This window comes from Larus michahellis, chromosome 1 (assembly GCF_964199755.1).
Source record: "Larus michahellis chromosome 1, bLarMic1.1, whole genome shotgun sequence".
Classification (NCBI taxonomy): domain Eukaryota; kingdom Metazoa; phylum Chordata; class Aves; order Charadriiformes; family Laridae; genus Larus; species Larus michahellis.
In genome coordinates, this window is record NC_133896.1 from 150,525,386 (window position 1) to 150,544,628 (window position 19,243).

General features: G+C 44.6%; 1 protein-coding gene across 1 annotated transcript in view; it reads right to left on the reverse strand.

Annotated features, from left to right (window-relative positions):
* Window positions 1-8,292, reverse strand: part of CNGA3 (cyclic nucleotide gated channel subunit alpha 3) — a 37,725-nt gene extending 29,433 nt beyond the window's left edge. Inside the window, exon 1 of the mRNA XM_074608402.1 lies at window positions 7,807-8,292. The gene's annotated coding sequence lies outside the window, so the exon portion shown is untranslated. The remainder of the gene's footprint in view (window positions 1-7,806) is intronic.
* Between the last annotated feature and the right edge of the window lie 10,951 nt (window positions 8,293-19,243).

Consider the following 19,243-nt stretch of genomic DNA (forward strand, 5'->3'; position numbering starts at 1 on the left):
TCATATCACATCTGTCACCTGCAGAACAGGTTTTAAGATTCAAGACCAATAAAGAAACAAAACAAGTCCTAGGATACAAAACCAAACACTATTTTGGATGAAAAACTAGCTGCTTAGAAGACATAAAGCAAGAACAGGATTAAATGGTCGCCTTCACCACTACAAAAGGTTAGGAACCATATTCCTCAGGGTTCCATAGGAAAACCTCTCATTAATGATGCTGACAAAAAGGAGTAGCAAGACAAGAAGATCTCAGGATGGCAAGAAGCACTGCGGGCAAGAGAAACAAGAGAAACAAGAGAGGTGCGAGGAACTTCAGGGTGACCCACACCAACTAGATCAATTTCTGAATTTGATGGCAAGTGACGTGCAATGTAGGCAAATGTAAATCAATAAATACAGGTGAAAAGCATGTAAACTACTACATTATGTGCTTCTAAATTAAGCATATGCTCTCAGACAGGGAACCTGAACGCTATGTATGTACAGCTCAGTGAAATGCCCTGCTCAGTGCAGGGCAAGCTTGCTGACACAATAGCTAACAAACAAGGTGAATGTATGTACACATGGAAAGTGTAATGACACAAAGAACATTAAAACTGGTCCATGAAACAACAGCGCAGACTTCTCTGGAACACTATTAGCCCTTCTCTTAAACAGAAAGATACTGCAGAATAAAAGCATGGCAAGAATGATCAAGGACATAGGAAAAGGAGAGAAAGAAAAACACGGCTCGCTTACCCTAGAAAGGCAATGAATAAGAAGCTGTAAAATAAAAATATGTAGGTACAATTGGACCTGATTTCAGAGCCCTTAAAATGATTTCATCTTTAAAATCCAAATTCAATATGCAGTGTGGTCTGAATCTTTATTCTGCACTAGACTGGAGGAAAGGAGGAGCAAAAAATTTCACAGAAATACAACTCTACTATTAAGCAATAAAATGCATTAACACATTTTTGGAAGGAGGTAGGGAGAGTGGCTGAAGATTCATTATTAAATTGTGCCACGCATGCCCAGCTGTGGTAGAGAGAGACAGAAGACAGGACTGGTAGAAATAAGTAATGCAGTAATTTGGGTACAGCACAGGTGGTGAGATCTGAAGCAACACGGTTTGGCCTTGCCTGAAGCACATAAAATTCTGACAAATTATTGGCTATCTGATAAAGGAGAAATATTTATTCCTTCTAGGCCTCCAAGGTTCTTAATGATAAATGTGTTTAACGGTCTAGGGAGGAGATCAGCATTTCAAAACTGGATCCAAAACCTGGCAAGTGCCTGACTAGGGAGCAGCTTACAGCAAGCATGGAACTACAAGGAGTCAGCGTGCAGGAAAACGCAGCAAAGGCGTAAGGCTCCTCAAACACTTTTTGCAGGGCTGCAGAGAGACAGCTGGTGTCCACAGTCCTAAAACTGCCACTAAAAGCTGGTGCTTACGAGACAGTTTTAAGAACTGATACAGCTCAGCTTTGTATTTAAAAACACAGTTGTTACAGTAGTGTGGTGGGTTGGCCTTGGCTGGCTGCCAGACGCCCACCCAGCCGCTCACTCGCTCCTCCTCCTCAGCAGTCCAGTGGGAGAAAGTAAAATGAGAAAGCTCATGGGTCGAGATAAGAACAGGAAGACCACTTACCAATTATCATCCCAGGCAAAACAGACTCAAATTGTGGAAAGTTAATTTAATTTGTTGCCAATTAAAATAGAGTTGAATGGTGAGAAACAAAGACAAAAAAACCTCCCCCCCTCTTTTTTTTCCCCAAAATTCGACTTCCACCTCTTCCACCCAGCCCAGCAGCACAGGGGGTGGGGAATGGGGGTTTGCAGTCAGTCCATAATGGTTCCTCTCTGCCGCTCTTTCCTCCTCACACCATTCCCCTAGTCCAGCATAGGTCCTTCCCACAGGCTGCAGTCCTTCACGAACTGCTCCAGTGTGGGTCCACTGCCCAGGCTGCAGTCCTTCAGGATAAACCTGCTCCAGTGTGGGTCCTCCATGGGCCACAGTTCCTGTCAGAAGAACCAGTTTCTGCATGGGCTTGTCTCCACTGGCTGCAGTTTCCTTCAAGAAACTGCAGTTTCCTTCCTACCTGCTGGAGCAAGTCCAGAGGAGGGCCACGAAGATGATGAGAGGGCTGGTGCACCCTTCCTATGAGGACAGGCTGAGAGAGTTGGGGTTGTTCAGCCTGGAGAAAAGGCGGCTCCAGGGAGACCTTATTGCGGCCTTTCAGTACTTAAAGGGGGCTTATAAGAAAGATGGGAACAAACTTTATAGCAGGGCCTGTTGTGATAGGACAGGGCATAATGGCTTTAAACTAAAAGAGGGAAGATTTAAACTAGAGAGAGGGAAGAAAATGTTTACAATGAGGGTGGTGAAACACTGGAACAGGTTGCCTAGAGAGGTGGTAGATGCCCCATCCCTGGAAACAGCCCCCAGCCTGGAAACCCAGGTTGGACGGGGCTCTGAGCAACATGATCTAGTTGAAGATGTCCCTTCTCATTGCAGGAGGCGTTGAACTAGATGACTTTTAAAAGTCCCTTCCAACCCAAACTATTCTATGATTCCATGATCTACTTGCTCCACTGTGGGGTCCTCCACAGTGGCTATCTGCTCTGGCATGGTCTTCTCCATGGGCTGTAGGGGAACCTCTGCTCCTGCACCTGGAACAACACCTCCCCTCCTTATTCTCTGAGCTTGGTGTCTGCAGAGCTGTTTCTCAGACTTTTTTTTCCCCCACACTCCTCGCCGCACGCTGCCTGTGTGATGTTTTACCCTTTCTTAAATATGTTTTCCCCAAGGTGCCACCGTCTCAGCTGAGGGTCTCAGCCATGCCTGTGATGGGCCCATTGGAGCCAGCTGGAACCAGCTGTGTCCAGCCCCTGGCCCCTACAGCCCCCCGCCAGCACCTGGGCACCCACACCCAACTCAAGTAGGTATCTGCCTTTTAGAAAATCCCTGTTGTTTTTGAATTACACTCTCTGCTCTGAATATTTAAAGCTAGTAATTACACTGAAGGTAGAACCTGATTGCCCAAAGGCTGACAAGTCTGGTAAGTCCATGTTAGGCACTTAGAACAGTTAGTTAGCTCACAAGTAATTTAACGAGAGAGACAGACAGAAAGACAGACAGCAGTCCTCTGAGCATGAATCTAGTTACCCAGTTTCAGGCAACCAAATTGGAGAAATGGATCCTTAAAGTATCCTTGTATTTTTTAATTTTCCAGATCTCGGTGACTTATCTTTAAGCACACCCAGTAAAACTATGGAAAACAAAAACCGCCTCAGGTTGAAGAATGTTCCAGTAGTATCAGTCAGCAAAACAAAACTTAATCTGAAACAATCCTAGCTTTTGCAAGATTGACATCTTTACCAATGACTGAAGCAGAATTTTAACATGCTTTCTCTCTTAGTATTTCTTTCTTTGCTAGCCTGAAAGAGATTAATAATAATTCCACACTCAAGAATATTGCTTTTCAGTGCATAAATCATTGGGACTGAAACTAGAGCTAAATGAGAAAGACGTATTATCCTACTAAAAATGTAACAAATTATACATTAGTGATAGCTCTCCCTACTCCAAATGTAAACAGTTCATGTATTCTTTTGTCCTCTTCCTTTTGGATTCAACAGAAACCGATGTTTTGTGTCAAATTATTTTATATGCACTGTCTGGTATAAAAGACCTGTTTTAGCAAGACCGCCAGTTGTCTGACAACAAATATGAGTTCAAGTAACATATGAAAACTTCAGATTCACATAAGCATTTCCTAATTCTGAAAATCAGGTTCTACTTATCTCTTGATAACTATAACATTAAGGACTTAGAACTAGAGGTATGAAGGCTGCAGTATCTAAATTTTAGGAGCTCTACCATCCAGCAGATTTCCTACAGAAGGCATGCAGAAAATCAGGTACCCAGGAATAAGGTGTTGAGAAGGAAGCTACATCTCCTAGCCAATGTGAAATGACTGAAGCTAAAATGGAAGACTGAAAATAACTGTGCATCTAACTCCAGGCCAAAAAGAGGTGGCGGCCAATTCACCACCATCACTCCCCCCTTGGGCAACACTATCACTCCCCCCTTGGGCCACAACAACCCCATGCATCGCTACAGGCTTGGGGCAGTGTGGCTGGAGAGCTGCCTGGTGGAAAAGGACCTGGGGGTTCTAATTGACAAGCGGCTGAACATGAGCCAGCGGTGTGCCCAGGTGGCCAAGAAAGCCAATGCCATCCTGGCCTGTATTAGAAATAGTGTGACCAGCAGAAGGAGGGAGGTGATTGTCCCCTTGTACTCAGCACTGGTGAGGCCACACCTTGAGTATTGTGTCCAGTTCTGGGCACCCCAATATGAGAGAGATATCGAGGTGCTGGAGCGAGTGCAGAGGAGGGCAACGAAGCTGGTGAAGGGCCTGGAGAATAAATCTGATGAGGAGTGACTGAAGGAGCTGGGACCGTTTAGTTTGAGGAAGAGGAGGCTGAGGGGAGACCTCATCGCTCTCTACAACTACTTGAAAGGCCATTGTAGAGAGGTTGGTGCTGGTCTCTTCTCACAGGTAATTAGCGATAGAACAAGAGGGAATGGCTTCAAGCTGCAACAGGGTAGGTTTAGGCTGGACATTAGGAAAAAATTCTTCACAGAAAGAGTGGTCAGACACTGGAATAGGCTGCCCAGGGAGGTGGTGGAGTCACCATCCCTGGATGTGTTTAAGACTCGTTTAGATGTGGTGTTAAGGGATATGGTGTAAGGGAGAACTTTGTAGAGTGGGGTTGGTGGTTGGACTCGATGATCCCAAGGGTCTTTTCCAACCTAAATGATTCTATGATTCACATTTGGGCTACTCTAGCAGTTCCCCTTTTGAACAGAATATGTTAACTCACCCCAACTTAATTCAAAATTGTTAACCAAGCAAATGTTAATACTTCTGATATGAAGCAAATGTAGCTGTTTATCAAGTAATGATGGCAGATCAAGCTGTTTATACCACCACTTAATATTCTTAAAGCTTATTTATTTAAAGGACTAAAGACAGAAAATATGGCAGAATTTAAAAAAAACGGCTTTTCAAGGTGAAGTATCTATCACTGTCACAAAGTAAAAGGTAATTTTACATATGATTTTATAATGGATCTTATGTATTTGTGTAGTTGGTAATATATTGTTGTTCTTGAGGCTTTCAAAAAACATTTTATTTATTGCTATGGAAGCAGTGATAAGCTGCATAGGATCACTTACATCATTTTAGTTAAGACACGTTCCAAATCCTCACATCAGCCTCTCAGGTTCAACCCTGGTAAGTCTTTGGGATTTATTTCAGGATTTGACCTCCACCTACATGATCCTTGTTATATCACTTCGTAATAGTTGTAGTTCAGCTGCACGTTATGTATGTTGTGTATGTTACGTGTGACAGTCTGCAGTTCCAACGTACCAACCAGTACAGGCAACATACAGACTTTAAAGACTGGTCACTGGACCTCTAAGCAACTAAGTGGTTTGAAGACAAGCTGCAACTATTTTCTTCAGTGACTTGTAGGTCTGTAAATTAACCTGCAGATTTAACTCTGGCACACTCTCACAGAAATCAGCTCTGTTTAAAGGCTACTGGATCAAGCCCAAGGGATTGAAAAAATAATGAGCACCTTACTCTCATTGTAACAGTTTAAATCAACAGTTCCTAAATCCTATGACCTCTTTTAAAAGTACACTTTTCAAATTTTATTACTACCTGCTACATCATACTGCATTTTCCATAGTCTGTGGACACTGACATCTCCTGAAAATGCACATAATTTATACGCATAGCCTAGTAACCTCAGTACTAAAGAACTGTCAGACAAATACACTACCTCTCACTGGTACTCCAGGATGTGCATATACTACAAACAACACTGCATATTCATGTATGTGTAATTTATTGTTTTAGAATGAAATGCATATGATTATCCTTAATCCATTTGATGGCTGAGTCCCTGCCACCTTGTAGTAACAAAATAATCTCTTAAATAAACTGAATTATTTGGGCTGAGTTTCCCTTCTATATCTATGAATTGTAGTTAATGCAGTTCAGTTTTCTAAGATCTACTAAATATTTTTGCAGACAATTTTCTATTAATTATTTTTTAGACTGGAAATGGCTCAGGAGAAACTAGCTGTGTATACTGAACATAACATTGTAAATTAAAACACAGTAAATTACAAATCACAGCTGACTGGACAAGTCACACCGTGTGGTTTCTGTTGCTAGTAGGGGTTAACCTGACGCAGGTGTCCATGTTTCTATATAGAAAATAAACTCTGTGCAAGGCTGCTGTAACCACTGTCTACCAGTTTTGCCAACATCTCTGTCAGTGCATTCATTTGCCAAGTTAACTCTTAAAAGTGAACATAACAAGGGCATGTAGACAGCTAAAACACAGCAGGTTTACATTTCTGAATGAGTATCTATAAAATATATATATGTTTGCATGCGTGCACGTGCATACATGCAAATGTTACCCGCTCAAATTATCCCCTGCCCACTTTATGTGAACTATCGCAGCCATCCCATTTGGCTAGGGAAGGAAGACATGAGAGGTAATTTGTGTCACGCTTCACATGCAGTAACAAGGCAGTCGACAGAAGAGGATTTAAGAGACACTAATGAAAAGAGACGGCAACACTGGAGAAGGCTGCAGGATAACGTGCTGAACCGAAATGGCAGAGCCTTGGGTGCAAACTGGATGACAAAGGCTGGGATGCGCAGAGGTACACAGAAGGCTGAGCTGAGAGATGCTGACATGGAAGGATGGCATATAATTTTTCAAGCTGATGTGCTCTTCCCTCAAGTCGTTCACTGCTTGTTTATCATGATTACCCTTGCTGATTAGACATCCTGACAGTCCCATTATCATCTGCACCATGTATTTTTCTAATCAGGTGGTGGTTTAGCATGCATACTCAAAGAAAACAACAGAAAAAATATTACAGGGAAAAAAAACAACTGTGCCCACTGAAGACAAAGTTACGCTATTTCACAAGCTGTAGCATCTGAAATCATAATTTACTCAGTTGTAACAATGAAAATTAGAGATTTTAATACAACAATCCTCCTACTACTTGCTTTGAAAGTAACAACTCTGAATCTGGAAAATAAAATACAGTAAAAACTGTACCAACATTTACATTTAATATCATTTCTTCAGACATTTAAAGTAACGTTCATATCATTTTTCCTTGTCCTCTTTTGGCTTTTTCCTCTTACCAAGCGAGTGGACCATGCATTAGAGAAAGACGTTAATTATAGTCATTATTGTGTCTTGCACATTTTTAGGCACACTATGGCCTGGTTTACAATACACGAGTTTTGCAAAAGATGTCATATTGCTAAAAACAAGGACAATTTAGTGGGAGCACTAGGAATCCCAGGAAAGTGATTTTCTTTCACTGTGCTTGTAGTATTTGCTAGCATTTTCTTTAACGGTCTGATAACATCGTGCTCGTACCGCAGGCACCGGACAGCAGAGAAGTTAGAGACACATGGACCAAACTGGCCAAGCGAAGCCTCAATCAACAGGAGTCAACAGGTAATTAATTGCCTCCGGCCCAGCTTCTGTACAGATTTCTGTCCTGAATCCTATTTAATTGTAGATACACGGTTTTTGTGTCAATTAATCAAATTAGTATTTTTCTTTAAAAAAAATAGGTTGTAAGTTACATTTCTGCTTCAAGCTTTTGAGTTAAGGCTTAAAACTGCAGTCAGGTGCACGACATGACCCCACTCTCCCAAGCACAACAGAGACGGAGAGGCTTTCTGCCTCCTCTCCCAGACTCACCTGTCCACGCTTTCCCCCGCTGTTTCCCAATTCAGAAACTCTCTGTCTGACAGTCTGTGTCTGCCTGCCTGAATGCAGGCACTTCGGGGCCGTTATCCTTAAGCCAGCGCTGCCCTTCCCCAAGCCCGTGTCGGTCCGGACCCCCGCAGTGGTAGCCCTCTCCCAGGCGGGGCGGCCCGGCCCAGCCCGGCCCGGCGGGGGCGGCGGGGCAGGCCCGCCGCGGCCGCCCCTCCACTTCACTTCGCTTCGCTCCGCTCCGCTCCCCTCCGCACGGGCGGATTACAGCCGAATCCCGCACGCCTAAACCCGGCTGGCCGGGAAAAGCCGCTCCAAGGGCTTTGCGATCCTGTTAAGTTCTCGGAGAGGATCAAGACGTCAAAGCAGCTCGGCGGCGCCCCGGGCACGTTTCTTGCCACGCCGAGGAAAGTTGGGAACCCACGGCCGGGACGGGACGGGACCGCGGACCCGCAGCCCCGGGCGGCGACGCCGTCCCCTGCCCCGTCCCCCGGCACGAAAAGCGACGCGGCCCTGCCAGGCGGCTGTCCTCGGCCCCGGGGCACCGGCTACCGGCGGGGCGGAGCTGCGCCCGGGCGGGCGCTCATCCCCTCCCGGCCGGGAGAAGGGGGGTTGCGGGGTGGGGGCCGCCGCGCAGCCCGCCTCAGCCTCCCTGCCTCCCGGCCAGGCGGGGTTCCGTCGCCGGCGCCATCCCGCTCCCGGCCGCGCTTCACCGCTGCCGCCGGTGCCTCCGCGGATGCCCCGTCCGCCGCCCCGCACGGGGAGGCTCCGCCGCGTCCCCAGAGGGGCCGGGCCGCCAGAGGAAGACGGATCCCCGCCGCCCTCCCCTACCTCCGCGCCCTCCCACACGCCTCCCCCTGCGCCTTCGATGGAGGCTCCCCGCCTTCATGGGCTGCCCTGCCGATGATGCTGCCCGCCGCACCTTCCCCCCGCACCGGGGCCGTCCCTTGAGGGCGGCGGGAGGGGGCTCGGGCGGGCGGGGAGCGGGGCTTCGTCAGAAAGGCGGTGGGGGGACGTGTCCCCCCCTCCCGGCAGCCGTCAGGGAGCGGGTTTCCCTGGGAGGCGCCGCGTCTCTGCCCCGCCGTCCCGGCACGTCGGCGAGGAGACGGTGCCCCACAGCCGGTCACAGAACTGGTGGGACCGACGCCTTCTTGATGAGGAGGGGTTTCTCCTCGGTGCACCGATGAATAGGTTTCTTCTGCTCTACAGTGGGATTGAGTGCACCCTCAGCAAGATTGCCGACGACGCCAAGCTGTGTGGAGTGGTTGACACGCTGAAGGGAAGGGATGCCATCCAGAGGGACCTGGGCAGGCTGTAGAGGTGGAAAACCTCTCAAGTTCAGCCAGGCCAAGTGCAAGGTTCTGTGTGTGGGTCGCGGCAATCCCAAGCACAAATACAGGGTGGGCAGAGAACGGATGGAGAGCAGCCCTGAGGAGAATGACTTGGGGGTGCTGGTGGATGAGAAGCTCAGCATGACCCAACAAAATGCACTTGCAGCCCAGAAAGCCAACCACATCCTGGCACACATGGGCTGCATCAAAAGAAATGTGGCCAGCAGGTCGAGGGAGGTGATTCTGCCCCTCCACTCTGCTCTGGTGAGACCCCACCTGGAGTACTGCGTCCAGCTCTGGAGTTCTCAACACAAGGAGAACATTGACCTGTTGGAGTGGGTTCAGAGGAGTGCCATGAAGATGACCAGGGGGCTGGAGCACCTCTCCTATCAGGACAGGCTGAGAGAGTTGAGTTTGTTCGGCCTGGAGAAGAGAAGGCTCCAGGGAGACCTTATAGCGGCCTAAAGAGGGCCTACAGAAAAGGTGGAGAGGGACTCTTTATCAGGGAGTGTAGTGATAGGACAAAGGGTAATAGTTTTAAACTGAAAGAGGGTAGATTTAGATTAGATATTAGGAAGAAATTCTTTACTGTGAGGGTGGTGAGGCACTGGAACAGGTTGTCCAGAGAAGCTGTGGCTGCCCCATCCTTGGAAGTGTTCAAGGCCAGGCTGGATGGGGCTTTGAGCAGCCTGGTCTAGTGGGAGGTGTCCCTGCCCATGGCAGGGGGTTGGAACTAGATGATCTTTAAGGTCCCTTCCAACCTGAACCATTCTATGATTCATTCTATGATTTGGCCCTCTCTCCTTGACCTCCTGGAGGGAGCTCACCTTCACACTGACGCTGAGCCTGCACCAGGCAGCCTGCTTCCCTCACCTTGGCCTTCTGAAACTCCCTGAAGGCTATCACACCCCCTTGAACTTTACCTGTTCGATTCTGATTCTGCTTTTTGCAAGGTCCAGAAAAGCTGGAAACAAAGACCACGTATGAAAGCTCCATCAAGTGATTTTTCATCTGGAAAAAGAGTCAGAAGCCGTATCATTCGTAACCGAGAGGCCACTGCACGTTGCTGCACAGCATCAATTCAGCTAGATTGAACAAAAATAACACTAGAAATCCATTTAAGTGCTTGGGTTTATGGAAAGGCAGAGTTATTCACTGCTCTCCCATGTCTAAGAATTATTTTACATAAGAAAGATGAACCACATCACACAACAAGCACTAATGACAGGAAAAGGCCATGTCTAAAACTCTTAAAACCCCATCAGAAACTCAAGGTCTCACGCAGTGATCACATCAGTCTTCCAAGTAACAGCTTTTTGGAGGATCAAAACAGGAAAGCCTGGGAAGGCAGAAAATGTTTGAAGAGCATGCTTTTTCTCCTCCCATCCAGCTATTTTGCTCCCCTAGAGAACTCTGGGCAGTGTCCTGGAAGTGCTGGTACGGGAGCTAGCTGACCAGGCTGTGCACCAAGTGCCAGGTTGCTGTTGTCCCTCAAAAGTCTCAAGATCTCATTTCACTTTCCAGGTGCTACACGTAGATACACGCCCTTTGCAGGTCCTGGCTTCCTGCTGTAACAAGGTCTAGTTGTACACCTTGCCCCCATGTTCTGGTTGTTACGTCAGGGAAGCCTGGGAAGGGAATCAAGGAAAAAGCCAAAAGGACCAAAACGTCCCCGATCTGGACAATAAGGGAACCAGGCTGAATCCACAAAAATGAGTGTCCACATCTAGAATGCGTCACTTTCCAAAGTCTGTCATGGTATTCAGTGGTATTGGTGTTAGAAAATTTAGAGAAATTAAAGTTATAGTGCATCTTCACAATACCTCAGTTTACCTCTCTAATAAAAGCTAAGTATCTACAAATCTTTTATATCATAGAATTAACTCTCTGGGAGAAAAAATGTTTCATAAAGGAAAAAAAAAGTTAACTGAATTTATCTAAGCATTTACCATAACATGCATGTTTGCTTAAAAATGCTATTTTCTATTCAAAGACAAAATGCATCAACAATATAACAACTTTTTAAAAGAATACATAACTATGTCTCAATTTTTAGGTGAAGCTGAATTATATAAATGCTAGAAAAGGTCGTTGATTTTTCAGAGTATAAATATACAGCCTGCGCTGATTGTTTTCCTTTCTATTTCCTAGGATCTTCCTGGAGTCATCATTCTCTGTAGAAATGCTAAACCTAGGCTTACAGTACTGTAGAGGGGTAGAAGCCCTAATTAAAGCCCAGTATTATTTATTTTATGTAGGCTGTTAAAATATATACAAAACCATAAGCAATATTAAGTGTTCTCCATTAAGCGTGCCACCTCATTCTCAGCTTTCCTGTTACATTAAAACAGCCCTTTCCGCACTAAAAGCTTTTGCATAGCAAATACTTTTTTAAAAAAATATGGAAAAATAGAATTTGTAGTAGTACCGGGGAAAACAGTACCCACTCTTCAAATTTGTGTGAAGCCCTCTTGTCCTCTTCAAGAAGCTGCGTTCACTGAGAGACGCTGCACATTTCTCCCTTCAAACAGGGCATCACCTGGAACAACAGAGCTGTTACTGGTACCAGATCACAACGACTGGTTCCCCATCACCACCACCCCCTTGCCGCCCCTTAGAAGGTAGCTGTGCTGAGCCAGCTCCTGCTTCCAGCTGCGTGTTCCTTGTTGCAAAAAAAAAGCTGGAGGTCCTCCAGTCACAAATTCCATGTCAACTATTCCTATTTATTATAATCACAGAAGAGAGAGACTTGATTAAGCTCCCAATCATTCAGGCATTGAAACCCACCCAAAAAGGGTAGCAGAAGGTTTAAACTTGCTGCAAGTTTATGATGGCTCATTATACATGCCCCCATTACGTGTCAAGTCAACCAAGAGAGCCCTTTTCCACCATATGTACACAGTGTGTGCTGGGGACATACACCAGGTGAGAGGGGACCAAAATGTCTCCAGCGTGCTCAACGCTCTGGTGTGGTGTCATCAGTGTAGGGTGGGGAGCTGCTGAACCGACTGCCCCTTCTGGTCCTTGAGCACCATTTGCTTCTGAGGCACAGGTGCTGGTGAGGGCTTTGTACAGCTCCTAAGCACCACAATGTTCAGCTAATTCACTAAAAATGCTGGTACAGGCTTTTAGTTGGCATAAGTTTACCCAAAGGAAAATCTGGTTTGCTAAATTTAATGCTTTTCTAAATATCGGTGACTGTTCCAGACATTGGTATCGGGACCATACCTCTTCAAAGGCAGCCTCAGTGATGTGGCTAGTAATTATATTTTAAATTATATCCTAAATGAAATGTAACTAGTTGCAAAGCTCACAGATTTAATTCTGCTAAATAATCCCCCAAAGAGATTGAACAAACACATTTAAAATGTAGAGCTACCCAGACAAAACAAAGAGAAGTGTTGATATGAAACCACTAAAGTTCTAACCATACGCGGCTAATAGCGTGAAGTACACACAGCAAACTGACAAAAACGTTTAATGGCTGTTTACTGTTTACTGTCATCAGTTGTTGTCAAAGTAGTAGGCATTAAGAGGCAGAAAACCATCCCGAGTCCTGTGGTTAAATTTGGCAACATTTTCCAGTTCTCATATTTATTCCTATGTGTTAATCATGTTCTTATTCAAACCTATTTACTAGCAGGTTTCAACCTACTAGTTTGGCCAGTTGCCTAGGTAGTGAAGATGACAGGAAAAAAGAAATACCTTTCCACTTTTCCATTTTCTGAATTGTTAGATATAAATGAAAACATGCTTATTCAGAGAACAAATATTCCTTCTTTCCAACATTTTCCTAATTTCCATGCATTATCTTTTCAAGTTTAGCTTGTGCTGTATTTGTACAATCATTAAACCAGTCCTCTGAGAGCCATCAACAAGTAGGTTCAGCACGCTGACAGCTGCAAGACATCATCCATCCAAATAGTTATGTTCAACAGGGCACTACTGATTATATAACTCAGTCTTCTAAAATTATTGGTCTCTGACAGACACCTCTTGAAAACACAACCATGAATTACTATGTCTAATCTCGACAAAATCCTGTAGTTTTATATGCAAATTAAATATCCATTTTGTTCCACTCTGTCTGCAATTAAGCAAAGCATCAGTGATAGTTTGCAGCTGGAAATGATAATTAATAAGAAAAGGAAAATCTGGAGTTCCAGCACCTCAAAATAGAAAAGAGAGGGAAAAAATCAAGAAAAAAGCAACCCCTTCTGTTACAGTCTTTCATGCCTTGGTCTTCAGCTACCTGGTTATTAAGTATAGTCCTCTCTCTCATAGCTTGCTTTCTCATTTTATTATTTTCCAGCTTATTTACAGCTCACAAGTGAAATTCCTCAGCTGTCAGTCCACTCTCCAAATTCTTCCTCTTGTTTTCTTTCATCTTTCGTGTCATGAACTTCTCATACTTACCCTCAAGACCCTGTTCAGCGGTGCCCATCTACTTCTCTCTTTCATGTTTTCTTGTTTCATTATTGTGCCAAGAATTCTATTTTCTAGATTTTTAGTCTGACTTCACTATATATTTATTTTTATCTTCACTTTAATAAAATTATAACATAGTTGCCAATACCCACTTTAAGACTTTCCTAGTTTATTTTGAAACCAGGAAAGTACTAATATTTAAGTAATACTTAAATGGTGCCTTTCTATCTAGAAATTTGTTTTATTAAACACTAGGCCTCTGCTGCTGGTGCCTGCTGCCACTCAGGATTTGCTTCCTAGATGCCTTGGAAGAAGAAGAGGCTTTTGAGTAAGGCACCAGTTGGACCACCGAAGATCTGAATTCTGGCTCTCTGCTTTTTCACAAATCTTTCTGCACCTCAGTTACTGTTTTTCAAGTGAGAATTATTTGCCACCTTAGAAATATTACCAGAATAGCTCTAGTAATGTCTATTAGCTGTTAGGAATAATGCTTCAGCTACTGAGCATAGGCAGCTACATAGCCCCATGGTTAGGTGCACATTTTGCTCCCTAGAGAAATGGCTTTAGTTTCTTCCTCTGTGAGAAAATTCTTGTAACCTGTGGCAAATCATTCAGGTCTGTCTACACAATCAGATACGTGGGCATTGAGCTCCCGTGGAAATCAAATACCTCTGTAGCTCTGACCCTCTAACCCTTAAGTACCCATGGGAGACATCAGTTACGAAGGATGTTCCTTCAGGACAAGAGGGACATGGACCTGTTGGAGCGAGTCCAGAGGAGGGCCACGAAGATGATGAGAGGGCTGGAGGACCTATGCTATGAGGACAGGCTGAGAGAGTTGGGGTTGTTCAGTGTGGAGAAGGCTCCAGGGAGACCTCATAGCGGCCTTCCCGTACCTGAAGGTGGCCTATAAGAAAGCTGGGGAAGGGCTGTTTGCAAGGGCATGTAGCGATAGGATGAGGGGCAATGGTTTTAAACTAGAGCAGGGTAGGTTTAGATTAGACATTAGGAAGAAGTTCTTTACAATGAGGGTGGTGAGACACTGGAACAGGTTGCCCAGAGAGGTGGTGGAGGCCCCATCCCTGGAGACATTCAATGCCAGGCTTGATGAGGCTCTGAGCAACCTGATCTAGTTGAGGATGTCCCTGCTTACTGCAGGGTGGTTCGACTAGATGAGCTTTAAACGTCCCTTCCAACCCAACACATGCTATGATTCTATGATTCATAAAGGCAACTCATTTCTACCACTCTGCTAAGTTGTCCCTCCTTCCTTTCTTTGCCCTGTCATCAACATTTCCTAAGTCTCTGTGCTCCACTCAGAGTTATTGCCTTCAGCCACACTTCTTCTGCAATCTCATATGTGTTGCCTGCCCTCTGCATCCCTAGACCACACAGGACCAGCAGAAAAGCTCCTTGATACTTTCTGACTTGGAATTTGTACTGTTCCAGCCAATTTGAGGCAGGGATTAAATTTCAATAAGATTGACTTTATAAATTTTGCTGGGCAGAAAAAGAAGTTAACAGAATCAGATTAGGCAACAAAGTTGTAAAGCATCACTCCACCAGCTTGCACTGGTGTAGTGAGTATACAGGATGGAAAATAAATTCTCTTCTATGTCTATAATTGAAGTGTAGAAGTTCAGTTCAATAGTAGCAGATCTGGTAGTAGAAGAGATAAGAGGCAGGAAAATTTGAGCACTCATATTGCTGTTTAAAAAGGAGATGAAGAAATGAACTTGCTGCATAAGAGAAAAATAAAACACAATATATCTGAGAGTTCAACAGCCAGGTTGGTAAAATGAAGAAAAATAGTTCACGTGCATTCATGCATATCATCAGTAATAAGATTAACTTCCAAAAGGATCCACGAATGACTGAACACAGGTATAGCAGATTGAGAAGAAGACAGGATCAGGCATCCAACTGTCACCAGGAAGGTAGTATCAGTCACCTGCTCCCTACTAAACCTGGCTGGCATCAGAGCTTTCTGTTGCATGCGGGGTTTCCCAGCAGTCCACTTCAAAACCAAGCACTTCCAAGAAAGGAATTCTCAGTCTCATCCATCAGAGACATGAGGGGCATGGGGCTAGCAGTGGCCCCCCCAGGAGTGGCAAGCAGCTCAAGTCCCTGAGTATCAGTGCAGTCCAATAATGTTTTAATTCATTCTTATTCCATCTGCTTTTCAGATCAGTTCTCTGTTGAGCTGAAGAACTGAGAAAATTTTCCTCTGAATTTTCCATATATACTTCTACAAATAACTACAATATCAGTCCAAGTGTCCTGAAGACAGGGCCTTTCCTCACTAGGAACCTCTGGTGAAAAGACCTTGCCAAGATGAAACATTTTATCTTCTTGCCAGTCGGCAAAGCAGGTGTTGCAGGAACATTCTGCACCAACCCAAGGGATACGATGAAGAGTCCACATTCTTTTGGCTTCCCCTGAGAAGACTTGCTTCTAAGAGCTTTCCCATTCCAGTTTTGCAGTATCCCTTTCTTCCTTCAGAGCATAACACACAAAATACAATCTCTCCAACACCAATTCAGAGTGAATATCTGTGCTTTAAAAAACCTACAGCTGCTAGAAAATGGCTGGTAAACTGAGGCGATATGTCTCAACATATTTTCTATTGATTTATTTTTTTTTTAAAACAATACATTTTAGGAAATCTTTGTCTTCAGTAAGTTAGTTTTAATGCATGTCTTTCTTAGACTATTTTCATGAGAGAAAATGGGGAGACAGCCTTCCCCTTTTTCAGTGTTTTGTGACACCGCCTGTCTTGTTATTTGCCTTTACTTACATATGATGAAACTGGCTCTCATACCATCCTGTGGTCTTTAAAAAGGTCCTTTTTATTGTATTCATTAGATGCCTGTGAGTTAGAGAAATACCATTTAGCCAATAACACCATGGCTAAATGACCACAAAAATTATACATAATTTTGAGGTATTTTCTTTAAAATGGAAAGAAAGAAACAAAACTGGGAAAAAATCACAGTCATTGAGTCCATAAATTGCACTTTTTTTATAACATGTACTTTGACAATCATCTGAGAAAGAAAAAATTTCGCACAGATATCTTTCTCCTGCTGCTTTCCATTTCTCCAGAGTTAGTCTGTCAAGTTGAAGCTCCCTTTAGCTCCAGGACAAGCTGGCTTGTGAGTTTTCAGGTTAATCATCAGTAGTCTCTGAGAAATAAAGAAAAAAAAGACAGATGATGCAGCAGTAACATCTCCCAAATACACCAGAGAAACAGGAGTTAACTGCAACAGGAGTTTTCAGAGCCTTTTCTTAGTCCATCATGAAATGAAATCCTGAGCCCATGATAGACTGAAATCATGGAATCATGGAATGGTTTGGGTTGGAAGGGACCTTAAAAATCATCTAGTTCCAACCCCCTGCCATGGGCAGGGACACCTCCCACTAGACCAGGCTGCTCAAAGCCCCATCCAGCCTGGCCTTGAACACTTCCAAGGATGGGGCAGCCACAGCTTCCCTGGGCAACCTGTTCCAGTGTCTCACCACCCTCACAGGAAAGAATTTCTTCCTAATATCCAATCTAAATCTCCCCTCTTTCGGTTAAAAAATGTTACCCCTCGTCCTGTTGCTCCACTCACTGATAAAGAGTCCCTCCCCACCTCTCCTGTAGGCACCCTTTAGGTACTGGAAAGCTGCTTTAAGGCAGCTATAAGGTCTTCTCGGAGCCTTCTCTTCTCCAGGCTGAACAACCCTAACTCTCTCAGCCTGTCACAACTCGTCACATGCTGGAACACACACTGCAGTGTCCTCCTGCATCCAGCAGCAGGACAGCTTTTTGAAGAATGCCTAATCTGTGAGGCAAAAAGTACGTCTGAGAAGAGGACGAAGCCAGCTGAGTCTCACGAAATTAGTTCCGTAAACCCCCCCCTTCTCTCTGCTGGCTTGGGCTCAGAACATTGATGCAGATCTCAGTTTCACAGGTTTCACTGAGCTGAACAAGGCCCTGAGCTGGAAGCAGACGTTATGTCAGAGCTGTCCTTCCGTACCTTGAGGCCAGTTCCTGGCATTTGAGCATAAACCCCGGTTGTTCATTCAGCAGGGGCGGTACACCTCACAAACCACGTGTTTTGTAATGAACAACCAAAACACGGAGAGAGTCAGGCCCTGTGGGGAAGGCAGGCAATAGCCAAAGTAGAAGTTCTGGTACATAATCACCTTTCGTTGCCGAAAAGAAGTTAAGTGTTTAGTGGCACTGCTAGAAGACTCTTTCTGAGTCTGTTAGGTGATTAATATGTAATCACATAGGTAATGATATTATACAAGAAGTGACACCGCTTCCTTTTACTCCAGTGAACTTCCAGTTCTCAGCTGCTCTACACTGGTGTAACTCCAGGGCAATCAACAGAGCTGAGCTTATTTACAGTATCTGAGGCTTTGGCTACGTGGTTCTGCCACAAGGGGCATTGACATGATTCTGGTAGTTCTCTCAAGGCTGCTGTGCTCTGCAATAAAGCACCTTCAGGATGCATGACAGGAGAATATGGCTTTTTAAGCAAATAAATACATAAATAAATGCTTTTCAAATTCTCTATTTCTTCAAGTTGAGAAATCATCATTTCCCGTTTGCAGTAGTTCTGACCCATTTCTTCTGATTGTTCCACTTCAGAGGAATTAAATGAACAAAGATCTGTGAAATAATTGGACTGAATTGCAAACCTGAGGGAAGCTCATTTGGTTTCGCTCCCACGAGAAACACTGATTAGATCTGCCTTAAAAAGCCGCTCGCATTTAAAGAGCTTGAGTTATGATTTGGAGCCGAGCTATAGAGTGGGAGCTCAGTTGAACAAAACCGTGCAGTTCACACGTGCAAATGCAAAACAAAAGGATTCAAAAGACAGAAAAAAGCAGAAACAAGAAATAGAAATGTTCAAATGGTGCATGTGAAATCCCCATCACAGGTATCTCCACAGTTCTGAAACAGCCTAATCCTGCGAGGAACTGACTGCTGTAGGAAACTGAACACGGCCAAGCTGTTTTCAGAAACCAGCCCTGCTAGAGCAAGAGATGTCCCAATAAATAAAAGCAAAAGGGCGCGCATACCCCACTCTTGTATTCTCTGTGTTGTCCTAATTATAAGTGAGTAAACACTGTTTAATTTACCTTACTCTGCACTACGGGGCGGGAACGTACAGTAAGAGGGAAGGATAGAACTGCGTACAATTCTTTTTTCCCCAAAGTGAATGAGCTTTTCCTTGGTTTGCATAAAAATATATGTCGAATACACAGCAGCAGGTACTGTGTCCCACTGAAATCAATGGAAAGCATCTCTTGCATTCTGGTGTAATAGGATTGGATCCTGGAAATATAAATAAAAGCCTTAGCATCTGCCTGAAGCCAGTCATTTTTACAAGCAAAATCACAATACAAGCCATTACGGGCTAAAATTTCCAAAGAACTAACAGTAAAGCCTTTAATACTGTTTGGTGTTCGGCAAACAGAGGCATTTGCATAAGAGTAGACCCAATGCATGGATAGATAAGGAACCTTCCTGCCTGCCACCTGAGCAAGCACGCAGCTGTATCATTTATGCGGCACAGCCTGTTTACAGAGGGTTTCACAGAAAAGCAAGTACCTGCCCGTGCCCGGTTCTGTGTCAGAAGGGAGCCCCAAGGGATGGGGAGGACACG